Source organism: Tachyglossus aculeatus, chromosome 26 (assembly GCF_015852505.1).
Source record: "Tachyglossus aculeatus isolate mTacAcu1 chromosome 26, mTacAcu1.pri, whole genome shotgun sequence".
Classification (NCBI taxonomy): domain Eukaryota; kingdom Metazoa; phylum Chordata; class Mammalia; order Monotremata; family Tachyglossidae; genus Tachyglossus; species Tachyglossus aculeatus.
The window spans coordinates 12,006,652-12,019,726 of record NC_052091.1 but is presented as its reverse complement, the minus strand read 5'-3'; positions in this window follow the sequence as shown (position 1 = coordinate 12,019,726).

Sequence of the window (13,075 nt, the reverse complement as noted above, 5' to 3'; positions counted from 1 at the left end):
GGCAAGCTCTGCATGAGACATTTGAACACATACATTCATCGGAAAAAATGAGGTCATCGGTGGAAATTTGTAGGGAAGCAGCATGGCCTAGTGGATAGAACATGAGCCTGAGAGTTAGAAGGACCTGCGTTCTAATCCCACCTCCCCCACTTGTTTGCTGGGTGACCTTGGGTAAGACATTTGACTTCTCTGTGCTTCAGTTCCTTCATCTGTATAACTGGGATTAAGACTGTGAGCCCCATGTGGGACAGGGACTGTGTCCAGCCTTTTTAGCTTGTATCTACCCCAGCACTTAGAACAGTGCTTGACACATAATAAATGCTTAACAAATATTACAAATATTACTATTATTATTATTATTAAATGTTTTAATCAGGGCCGCGGCACAGTTCCCTGCAAAGGAGGACCTGATTCTTGAATGTTCATTCTGTAAACATCCTTAACTGGGTCTTTGCTCCTTTGCTCAAACCCCCATCCCTCCACCTCCCCCATCCCTTGCTCTTAATGACCTGGACACCTATGTTATTGAGAAAATTGACACTATCAGGCATGATCTCCCTAAAATCTCCCCTGCTCCTCCCCAGTCCATTCCCCTTCTGCCCCTTCTTCAACTCTCCCATCTTTTCCAGCAGAATCTCGAGGCGATCTCCTGCCTTCTCTCAACATCCACCCCCTCCACCTGCGCATCCGACCCCACTCCTTCACGCCTTATCAAAACACTTGCCCTCTCCCTTCTTCCCCTGCTAACTGCCACCTTCAGCTGCTCACTCCCCAGTGGCTTCTTCCTCACTGCTTTCAAACATGTGCATGTCTCCCTCTCCTACAAAAACCCTCCCTTGACCCCACAGCTCCCTCCAGTTATCACCCCATCTCCCTCCTAACAGTCCTCTCCAAACTCCTTGAGCAAGTTGTCTACACCCTCTGTCTCAAGTTCCTCTCCTCCAATTCTCTTCTTGACTCCCTTCATTCTGGCTTCCATCCACTTCACAGAAACAGCCCTCTCAAGGGTCACTAATGATCTCCTTCTTGCCAAATCCAATGACCTCTATTCTAATCCTTCTCGGCCTCTCAGCAGGCTTTGACACTGTGGACCACCTCCTTCTCTTGCAAACGTTACCCATCTTTGGCTTCACTGACACTGTCCTCTCCTGGTTCTCCTCCTAACTTTCTGGCCACTAATTCTCAGTCTCTTTTGTGGGCTCCTCCTCTGCCTCCCATTCCTTAACTGTGGGGGTCCCTCAAGGTTCAGTTCTGGGTCCCCTTCTAGTCTCCATTTACATTCTCATTCACTCCCATGGCTTCAACTACCACCTCTGTGTGGGTGATAGCCAAATCTACATCTCCAGCCCTGATCTCTCTTCCTCTCTGCAGTCTCGCATTTCCTCCTGCCTTTGAGACATCTCTACTTGGATGTTCTCCTGTTACCTCAAACTTAATATGTCTGAAACAGGAATTCTATCTTTCCACCCAACTTCTGTCCTCCCTCTGACTTTCCCATCGCTGTAGACAGCACCATCGTCCATCCTGTCCCACAAGCCCGTAAACTTAGCATTATCCTTGACTCCTCTCTCTGTCGTTCAACCCTCATATTCATTCCATCACTAAATCCTGTCAGTTCAACCTTCACAACTAAAATCCTCCCTTTCCTCTCCATCCAAACTGCTACCTCATTAATCCCATCACTTATCCTAGCCCACCCTGATTGCTGCATCAGACTTCTTGCTGACCTCCATGCCTCCTGTCTTTTCCCACTCCAATCCATACTTCACTTTGCTGCCTGGATCATTTTTTTACAAAAACATCCAGGATATGTTTCTCCACTCATCAAGAAACTCCAGTGCTTGCCCAACCACCTTCGCATCCAGCAAAAACTCCTCACCATTGGCTTTAAAGCACTCAATCACCTTGCCTCCTCCTACCTCACCTCACTACTCTCCTGCTACAACACAGCCCACACACTTTACTCCTCTAATGCTAATCTTCTCACTACCTCTAGCTCATCTGTCTCACTGCTGACCTCTCTCCCACATCCTGCCTTTGTATTGGAACCCCTCCCTCCTCATATCCGGCAGACAATTACTCTGCCAGCCTTCAAAGCCTTATTGAAGGCACATCTCTTCCAAGAGGCTTTCCCTGACTAAGCCCTCCTTTCCTCTTCTCCCACTCCCTTCTTAGTCACCCTGATATGCTCCCTTTATTCATCCCCTCTCCCAGCCCCACAGCACATATGTACATATCTGTAATTTATTTATTTACATTAATGTCAGTTTCCCCCTCTAGACAGTAAACTAGTTGTCGGCAGGGAATGAGTCCATTTGTTGTTATATTTTACTCTCCCAAGTGCTTAGTACAGTGCTCTGAACACAATAAGCGCTCAATATGATTGAGTGAATGAATGAATGAATGGTTTCCCTGTATTCACCCCAGTGGTTAGTACAGTGCCAGGCACAGACTAAATGCTTAAATATCACAATTATTATTAATTATTATTAGTAGTAATATTTATTAAGTATCTACTGTGTGCAAAACACTGTACTAAGCACTGGGGAAAAATACAAGAGTAAAAGATCCCTGGACCCAAGGGCTCACAATCTAAGATTGTCAGGGAGAGGGAACTTGTGAAAGACAAATAAGGGAAGATAAAACAGTAAAAACACAAAAACAACATAAAATGAATGTATTTAGATTAGTCTACTGCACCATTCAAGTTCCTAGCGTAAACAGAGGCCAGAGAAGCTGCCCCTAAGTAGTCAAACAAATACAGTGTTTTTCTAACCACATGAATTATGATCCATTTTTCCTTCTTTGCAAGTGCTTAATACAAGAATGATGTTTCCATTTGACCAAAATATAACACTTTGCATAAGGAAACAAAGCAGCTTTGTTTGCATGGAAGGTTTTCCAGCTTGAAAAAAGAGACAATTAGCGGTTGTGTGTGTGTGCGTGTGTGTATGTTTCCCAGCCATGCAAATGAGAGCAGGTCGACTTTTAGACCAGGTAGCATTAGCCCTTTCAGTTTGGTTAACCTGTTTCCTTCTTTCTCAAGGCAGAAATCCTGAAATGTAGGGAGATTTAGGTTTGTTCAATCATATTTATTGAGTGCTTACTGTTGCAAAGCACTGTACTAAGCCCTTTGGAAAGCACAATGTAATAATAAACAGACACATTCCCTTGTTCCCAACGATACTGCAGTCTAGCAGGGGAGACAAATATTAACATAAACAAACAAACGAATGAATAAATAAATAGATAAATAAATAAATAAATTTAGGTCTAATGTGGCCCTCAAGAGCATGGTCAGGAGAGGTTTTTCTCCAGTGAAATCATTGCTCGGTGTGGCTAGGTAAGTTGATTTCTCTGGTTCTTGCCTGCTGGAAAGTCACAAAAGCAGTCATGTCCCTCCCCAAATCGTGATTGCTACCAGTTCTCATTTCCCAAATAGCCTTTCATTGCCAGCATTGAGAGCTTCCCTTTCTATCCAGCCCACAGGCCAGGATTTCCTTTCCTTCCCAGTGATTCCCCAAACCTCTTCTGTTTCCTGAGCAAATTACAGCCACCCTTACCTGCTTACCCCTCTTCATCTTTTATTTTTGGATATTTGTTATGTGCTTACTGTGAGCCAGGCTCTGTACCCAAGCGCTGGAGTAGATACCAGTTAATCAGGTTGGACTCAGTCCTTGTCCCACATGAGGCTCACAGTCTAGTCCGTAAGCTTGTTACGGGCAGAGTATGTGTCTGTTTATTGTTATTTTGTACTCTTCCAAGTGCATAGTACAGTGCCCCACCTATAGTAAGTGCTCAATAAATACAATTGAATGATGATACCAAGGTTGCGGGCTTGTGAGATGGGAAGAATGGTAGTGCCATCAACAGTGATGGGAAAGTCAGGAAGAGGGCAGGGTTTGGCTGGGAAGACAAGGAGTTCAGTCTTGGACATGCTGAGTTTTAGGTGGCGACAAACAACAAAACAAAACACAAAACAAGACAACAAAACAAAACTTCCTCGCCTGTGCCCCTCGGCTTCTCCCTGCCCCCCCCCCCCCCCCCTTCTCGCCGAGGGACTTCGTGCCTGTGCCCCTGGGCCTCTCCTCTGCACACAATAAGCACTTAATAAAGACAACTGAATTAAACCTTGCAGGTCTAGTCAAGCTCAGGAAGCATAGAGCAGGAGCCTGGAATCTTTGCAGCTTGTTGGATATCTGGTCTGCTTTGTGATAATACTTCTATGTTGAAGTTCCCTTAGGGTTGAACTGGGTCCAGTATTTCCTTCAGCCAGGGAAGAAATTGTCAGAATGGCAGGGAGTGGTTTCTTCTCCCCTGCCTGTTCCTGTCAGGCTCACTGCTCTAGCTGGCCTTGTCTGCCTCGATCCAGTTCCTTAATATGTTGGTGCTTCAACATTTCAACCTGGAAAGGAGTAAAAGGTCACCACCGCAACTCAGCTGTTCTGCCATATTGCAAAGCTGGAAAGGAAGTCTATAGGAGTGGCTGGTCTGTCAGCAGTTGTAAAAGTTCCTGATTTGGAGGAAACACAAATCAGTCGCTCATCACCTACAGTCTGAATGAGGTAGTCAGGACTGGCTTTAGATAGTTGCCCTGAAGTGGGGAAAAAATTGCCACCTTTGCCCACTTTTTTCCACATGTTACATTGTGGGTGCCTCCAAGAAGGCTATTCAAACCCAGAGTGTCTCTATCCCACGCTTTCTCGATCCAGAATCATGCGTTTCCCTCCCAAGTCCCTGTTCCCACAGAAACCACTTCTGATGGCAGGTTTGCTCAAATGTTTAATTCCCTGCGGCCTCCCCTTCCCCATAACCAGCCCTGAGGGGGCTTCCTGGAGCACATGTCGAAGTCACTGAAGGGCAATTTGGAAGATGTTGAGGTTCTGCATGCATTAATTAATTAATTAATTCATTCATTCATATTTATTGAGTTTCCTTAGAGATATGGACTGCAGACCCAAACTACTCCAAAGAGTGTAAGCTTCTCAAGGGCAGGGACTGTGCTTTCAACTTATGTCGAGCGATCCCAAGTGCTACTACAGTGTCAGTTGTCGGTAGACACTGGTCCCGCTGGGGAAGAAAGAGAAGAAATATGCAGTTATCTTTTCTGTTTCTCAGAAAAGTTCTTTTTTTGTGCTTGGGCTTTCCCTAGGCAGGAAAGTTCTGAGGAAGAGAGAAGCTGCTCAGGGCACATAGGGTCTCCCTACACAAACAACCCCAGTGCCAGGGAAGTTTCTGGTGAGTCTCTGGTTGGGTGGGTGCTTGTGGAGTCTGGGCCCTGGTGGGCTAAACCTACTTGGCGTTTTTCACCCTTTTGATGCGTCTTCCTCAAACCTCTGTGAACTAACACAGAGTTGATTTGCCTTCTGATTTGAGAGGGAAATGAGCTCCCCTCATCAGAACATGCCATCATTCAGTGGCCCTGAAAGAACCACCTTGTGCACATGCAGAGGATATAGCCTTTCATTCTGAGCACAGGGGTGAAAAGGAAGCAGGGATTTGAGGCGGGAGGGATGAGGAGCAAGAGGGAAGAAGCTTCAGAGAGCTAAAAGAGTCCAGGAAGTCACCATTTCAAGTCTCGTCGGCCCTGATTGGAAATTTTCAAGTCTTGTCTGAGACCTGGGATGAGCAAGTCTGGAAGTCTAGCACAGAAACTCACCCTCTATGGAGTGGGCCCCTATAAGTGACATCCGGATAGTGATGGATGCTGGAGGGGTGCCTTCTGCAGGAAACTCATCTCTGCATGATAGTAATTAATATTTACATTACTCGTTAAGCACTTACCATGTGCCAAGCACTGTACTAGGCACCGGATAGATACAAATTAAGCAGGTTGGATACGTGTGGGATGGGGGCTCACACTCTAAGTAGGACGGAGTAGAATTTAAACCTCCTTGTACTGATGAGGTAACCGAGGCACGGAGAAGTTAAGAGACTTACCCAAGTTCACCCTGCAGGCAAATCATGGAGCCAGGATTCAAACCCAGGTCCTCTGACTCCCTAGCCTGTGCTCTTTCCACAGATTAACCCATCAATCATATTTACTGAGTGATTATTTTGTACAGAATACTCTACTAATTGCTTGGGAAAGTACAAAGCAACACTGCTTTTATTCTATTCCCTCCAAGTATGCAGTCTGCTTAAGAAGAAGGCAGGAAGCTCATAACCCAAGCTGGGAAGCCCCTCTGAACTGACCTTTTAAAATTCCAAATGGAAATGAGGGTCTTAGCCAACACCTGGCTGCAGAGAGTGACAGGAACAAAGTTTGTTGGCTTGGTGGGAGTAACCAGGCGGGTAGCGGTATTATTATTATTAATATACTTGTTAGGTGCTTACTATGTGTCAAACACTGTTCTAAGCTTTGGAATAGATACCAGTTAATCAGGTTGGACGCAGTCCCTGTCCCACATGGGGCTCACAGTCTAAGTAGAAGGGAGAACAGATATTGAATCTCCATTGTACCATTGAGGAACTTGGGACACAGACGAGTAAAGTAACTTTCCCGAGGTCCAACAGCAGGCCCAGTGGCAGAGGTAGGAGTAGAACACAGATCCTCTGACTTCCCTGCCCATGCTCTTTCCACAGGGCCATGCTACTTTTTTTAGGTCCTGCCGAATCTGGGGCTGGAAAGGGAGAGAAGGAGTAAATTCCTTGCGTGGAGAGGAGAGCAGTGGGAAAAATAGAAATAAAATCCTCTAACTGGAAGGCCCTCAGGAAGAACAAAGCCGTTGGGACTTCTTCTTCGATAGGATCATTCGGGAGAGCCAAATCATTGCAACAAATGTGGCAGAAAAGATGCCAGTTTTAAAAAGTCCCAGTTGAAAAGAAATGCCAGTTCTGAATGGCAAGAGCTGATGTTTCAGGAAAACCCTGGAACTTAGTTTTGGGTCAGCAGAGGCCTGAGACAGAGCACAATTCCAGACCACCATCGCTCTGTGCTCAAAGGAGTTTCTGCCAGGAAAGGAGAATGGGGATGACTGGTTCTGCCAGCAATTCCCCTCCACCCCCACCCCCCCACCACCCCCGGGACTGTTGAAAAGATAAAGTTCATTATCCCCCCGGGGGTCTTTGGATATGCAGGGATGGCTTTCAGCCATGTTGGCCAGTGCCATGGGCTGGCAAATTCTTCCAGTCAAATGAGGTCAAGCTGGACTGGGTAGAGACTGATAATAAGAGAGAGCACTGCCAGTCAAACGGAACTTCATCAGGTGGCCAGTGGGGCTGGAGAGTTTTCACTTGTCACAGCTAATAATAATAATTGTGGTATTTGTTAGGTGCTTAATATGTTCCAGGCACTGTAATAATAATACTAATTAATAAGTATGGTATTTGTTAAACACTTACTACGTTCCCGGTAATACAAGCAAATTGGGTTGGATACAGCCCCTGTCCCACGTGAGGCTTACAGTCTCAATCCCCATTTTACAGATGAGGCAACTGAGACAGACCACACAGCAGACAAGTGGCAGAGCCAGGATTAGAACCCAGGTCCTCTGACTCTTAGGCCCACGCTCTTTCCATTAGCCCGTGCTGCTTCCCTACTCCACCAGCAGTCACTTCTTTTCGACTCAGAGGACCAAGTTACCAGCTTGCATAAAGACCAATGTGAATGAAGGTTTTTAGTTTGTTAAATTGTAATATTATTATTATATAATAATGGCATTTATTAAGCACTCACTATGCGCTAAGTGCTGGGGTTGATTCAAGGTTATGATGCTGGACACGGCTGCTTTCCTAGATGGAGCTCACTATCTATTCTTTTCCTCTTTTACAGAAGAGGAAACAGAGGCCCAGAGAGGTTAAGTGACTTGCTCAAGGTCATACTACAGGCCAGTACTCCTCATTTCCAGTCTCTTGCTCTTTCCACTAAGCCACACTGTCTTCTTAGGGTCTCAGCTTCCTAACGTCTTCTGAATTTCTCAGAGTAAAAGAGGTGAGTCCTAATGGGGAGTTAGGTGAATTGAAAAAAGTGTGGAGCAGGATGGGTTTCTTCTCATTTTTTCCATTTAAAGGGAGGCCCCATTCTCCCTCCCTCCCTCCCTCTTCCCTCATTGCTGATTCAAGTTGGGAACACATCACAAGGCAGTCAGGGTGCCCTCTGACCTTCCATCACTGCTGCCTCTTATAACATTTGGTTTCCCTGCGGAAAGAGAAAACCCAGCTTTTGTTGGCAGGATGTGCTCTGTCCTCCTGGAACAAAACCTTGTAAAACTGTGCTGGCAAAACATAGAGATTTCCCCCACCCCCCTGTGATTTTTTTTTTTCATTTCTCAAAGTTGTCTCCTAGCCAACTTTTCTTTTCTTCCCTTTTCTTCATGGTTCATGTGAAATATCTCGTCTCCAAGATCAGGCGGCTCTAACCTAACAGTATTAGCACTTTCCTATTGAATTAGGGTTTTGCTGAATTATTCATTAGTGTTAATAGCAAAACTTTGCTTCAGTAAGAATTACAGTTGTCTTTTCTAATCTGATCTGCAGTTTTACTTTATGGAATTAGCCAATCTGGAGAAAACCAAGAACAAAATGCCCCAAGCTTGTTTTTTCCGATGGAAAAAAAAATCTGAAAAACAAAAGCAAGATGTGGAATGTGAAATGGCAAGAGTGCCACCCACTGTTTCCTCTGAAGTAAATGAACAGAGAAACTCCCAGTTACGTTTCTCAGGCAGTATTGCAAAGTACTGGTTCTGTGTTAACTTTGCAAGGGACACTCGTTTAATTCTCTTTTGATGAGGACTTTCGGGTTTTTCCTTAAGGCACTCTGGAAGGTCAGAGTCCATGTTCTGTCTGGTAATTACCTCTCCCTCTCCCCCAATCAATATGAAAGAGGCAGTCAGTCAGTCAGTCATATTTAAGTACTAAATGCTTGGAGAGTACAATATGAAAGAGGCAGTCAGTCAGTCATTCATATTTATTGAGCACTTACCACATGCAGAGCACTGTACTGTGGGCTTGGGAGAATAGAACAATATAACAGACACATTCCCTGCCCACAGCAAGCTTACAGTCTAGAAGAGGAGACAGACATTAATTTGAATAAATAAATTACAGATATGGACATAAGTGCTGTGAGGGTGGGAGGAGGATGAATAAAGGGAACAAGTCAGGGTGAGTCAGAAGGGAATGGGAAAAGAGGAAAGGAGTGCTTTGTGAGGGAAGGCCTCTTGGAGGAGATGTGCCTTCAGTAAGGCTTTAAAGCAGGGGAGAGTTCTATTCCTGGGCTCCTAGACCCTTGCTCTCTTTGGAATGGTTTGACTGATTCTGGAGCAAAGTTGGAGCCCAACTGGAAACCCAAAGCAAAGTTGGAGCCCAAAGATGGAAACTCCCATCATTTCCTTCGCAAGTGAATACGCATCACTTAGAGTGGCGTAATAGTCCTGGGGTCCATTGTGCATGAACCGAGGAATTCCCCGGGTTGCTGTTTGGGGAATCCACAGGACTTCCTTTTCACAAGTTGGCATGCCCACCGGGCTTTACTTGCCCTTTAACTGGAGAGAGGATTAGCCACCAGCTGGCATCATAAAAGTCTGCTGATTTCTGTGAAAGAGAGCTAAAATGCCCTCCTTCTTCAGCTTTGGCATGTGAGAGACACTGGCCCTTCCCCCTCCTAGCCGCACGATGGATAAAATGAGTTATGAGGAGACAGGAATATTGAATTGGATTAAACTAGTTTTACTCATGAAGTTTCGTACCCCTGCAGCCTCATTTTTTTCCCAGAACCCTCTGCTGAATGGGTATTTTGGGTTACTTAATGCGATTCTTTCCCCTCCAGTCCATACTTTACTCTGCTACCAGGATCACTTTTCTAAGAAAAGTATTGAGTACATACCTCCCCATTCCTCAAGAACCTCCAGTGGTTGCCCATCCACCTCCACATCAAACAGAAACTCCTTACTATTAAGCTTTATAGCACTCAACCAGCTGGCTCCTGCCTATCTTACCTGACTGATTTCCTACTGCAACACAGTCTACATATTTTGCTCCTCTACCACCAATTTACTCATTGTACCTCAAGGAGAACAAGTATTTAATCCCCATTTAACAGATGAGGAAACTGAGGCACAGAGAAGACAACAACCTTAATCCAATCATTTATCCCATCCCACCTTGATTACTGTATCAGCCTCCTTGCTGACCTCCCAGCATCCTGTCTCTCCCCACACCAGTCCATACTTCACCCTGCTACCCAGATCATTTTTTTACAACTCCTCCTCCTATTACTACTGCTACTTCAACTCAGGCCATGTGTCCCCACTCCTCAAGAAGCTCCAGTCGTTGCCCATCCACCTCCACATCAAACAGAAACTCCTCACCATTGGCTTTAAAGCAGTCCATCACCTTTCTCCCTCCTACCTCACCTCACTACTCTACTACTATAACCCAGCCCACACACTTCACTCCTCTCCTCACTGAATCTCACCCACATCCTGCCTCTGGCCTGGAACACTCTCCCTCCTTGTATCTGACAATTATCCTCCCCGCATTCAAAGCCTTATTGAAGGCATATCTACTCCAAGAGACCTTCCCTGACTAAGCCCCTCTTCCATAACTCCCTTCTGTGTCACCCTCACATGCTTACTGCATTCATCCCCCTTCCCAACACACAGCACTTAAGTACATATCTGTAATTTTTTATTTATATTAATGTCTGTCTTCTCTTCTAGGCTGTAAGCTCATTGTGGGCAGGGAATGTACCTGTTATATTGGTATATTGTGCATTCCTAAGTGCTTAGTACAGTGCTTTGCAAACAGTAAACACAATAAATCTGACTGACTGACTGACTGACTGAGTGTCTTGCTCAGAGTCACACATGGCTTCAACTACTATCTCTTTGCAGATGATCCCCAAATCTACATCTCCTCCCCTGATCTCTCTCCCTCCCTCCAGGCTTGCATCTCCTCCTGCCTTCAAGACATCTCTGCTTGGATGGCCTCTTTAGAGAAGCAACGTGGCTTAGTGGAAAGAGCATGGGCTTAGGAGTCAGCGGTCGTGGGTTCCAATCCCAGCTCTGCCACTTGTCAGCTGTGTGACCTTGGGCAAGTCACTTCACTTCTCTGTCCACCAGTTACCTCTTCTGTAAAATGGGGATTACGGCTGCGAGCCCCATGTGGGACAACCTGATTACCTTGTATCTACCCCAGTGCTTAGAACAGTGTTTGGCACATAGTAGGTGCTTAACAAATACCATCATTATTATTATTATTACCTGAAACTTAACATGTCCAAAACAGAGCTCCTTATCTTCCCACCCAAACCCTGTCCTCTCCCTGACTTTGCAATCACTGTAGACGGCACTTCCATCCTTCCTGTCTCACAAGCCCATAACCTTGGTGTTATCCTTGACTCCTCTCTCTCATTCAACCCACATATTCAATCAATCACCAAATCCTGTCATGGACAGGGAATGTGTCTTGTGCAATTGTTGTTCTTTCCCAAGTGACTAGTACAGTGCATCATGCTCATTAGGTGCTTAGTAAATACCATTACTACTATTGCTTCCATTAGCTTCTCTGACAATGTGCTTGCCTCTTGCCGCTGCTTGAAGAATCCGCAAAGATTCCCAGGGTGAGAGAGTGGTGAGCTGATACTAAAGACTCCCAGTACATTGCTTCCTCTAACCCAAATCTAGTGTAATCCTGCCGTAGTAACAGTTATGTCAGTTCAACAGCCTGGATTGTCTGGTGAAGAAAAGAGAAGAGGGAGCCACTTATTTTTACGTAAGCTTATTCTCTCCTTGCCCTGCAAACACACCCAGCTTTAACTTTTTGTTTTTAATGGTATTTAAGTGAAGCGGCATGGCATACTGGATAGCGCATGGTCCTGGGAGTCAGAAGGTCATGGGTTCTAATGCTGGCTCTGCCACTTGTCTGCTGTGTGACCTTGGGCAAGTCACTTCGCTTATCTGGGCCTCAGCTCATCTAAAAAAAGGGGGTTGAGACTGTGAGCCTCACATGGGACAGGGACTGTGTCCAACTCATTTTGCTTGTATCCACTCCAGCACTTAGTACAGTGTCTGGCACATTGTAAGTGCTTAATAAATACCATCATCATCATCATTATTAAGTGTTTACCATATGCCAGGTACTGTTCTAAGCGCTGAGGTGGCTATAAGGTAATCGGGTTGGACACAGTCCATGTCCCACAAGGGGCTCCGTCTTAATCCCCATTTTACAAATGAGGAAACTGAGTCACAGAGAAATGAAGTGACTTGCCCAAGGTCACAAAACGGGCAAGTGGTGAAGCAGGGATTAGAACCCAAGTCCTTCTGACTCCCGGGCCCATGCTCTATCCACTGCTTCTCGTTGGTTTGATTTAACCCCCTTTGGTAGTGTTATTTGGGACTTTCATGATGACCATTATTACATTTTCTCTGAGCAACAAGCCTACCACCTCTGGAGAATTTTCTAGCCCAAAAACCTTGCTCCAGAATAATTTTCTGAACAGGAATGCTTTGAGGAAGAGGAAGAAGTTTCCTGGCTTTAAAAACCTTTTCCTTAACATCCTCTGATGAAGTTCTGAAGGTAAACACTTCAAGTATTGAAACTGAACAGAGCCAATGCTTTAAACAAAAGAATGCTAGTGAATAGCTCATTTTTGTTTCTTAAACAAGCAAGCCAAATAATGGTTCAGGAGTCCAGAAGTGAGTTAATGGATTGGATCCAAGGAAATACAGACTATTTTTTCCTTTCTGCACTAATCCCTGGTGTATCCCAGGGATCAGGTCAGCTCTTGCCAAACTGTCCAGCTTGTTATGTGATCATGACTAGAGTTTATTATTTTTTCTGCCTCGTGCCTTCTGTATCTGATATACAATTTGAATGTCACAAGTTGTTTTTTTTTAAAATGGTACTTGTTAAGTACTTACTGTGTGTCAAGTGCTTGGATAGATACAGGCCAATCAGGTTGGATACAGTCCTTGTCTCACATGGGCTTCACAGTCTTAATCCCCATTTTCATTCATTCATTCAATCATACTTATTGAGCACTTACTGTATGCAGAGCACTGTACTAAGTGCTTGGGGAAGTACAATACAGCAACAGAGAGAGACAGTCCTTGCCCACAGTGAGTTCACAGTC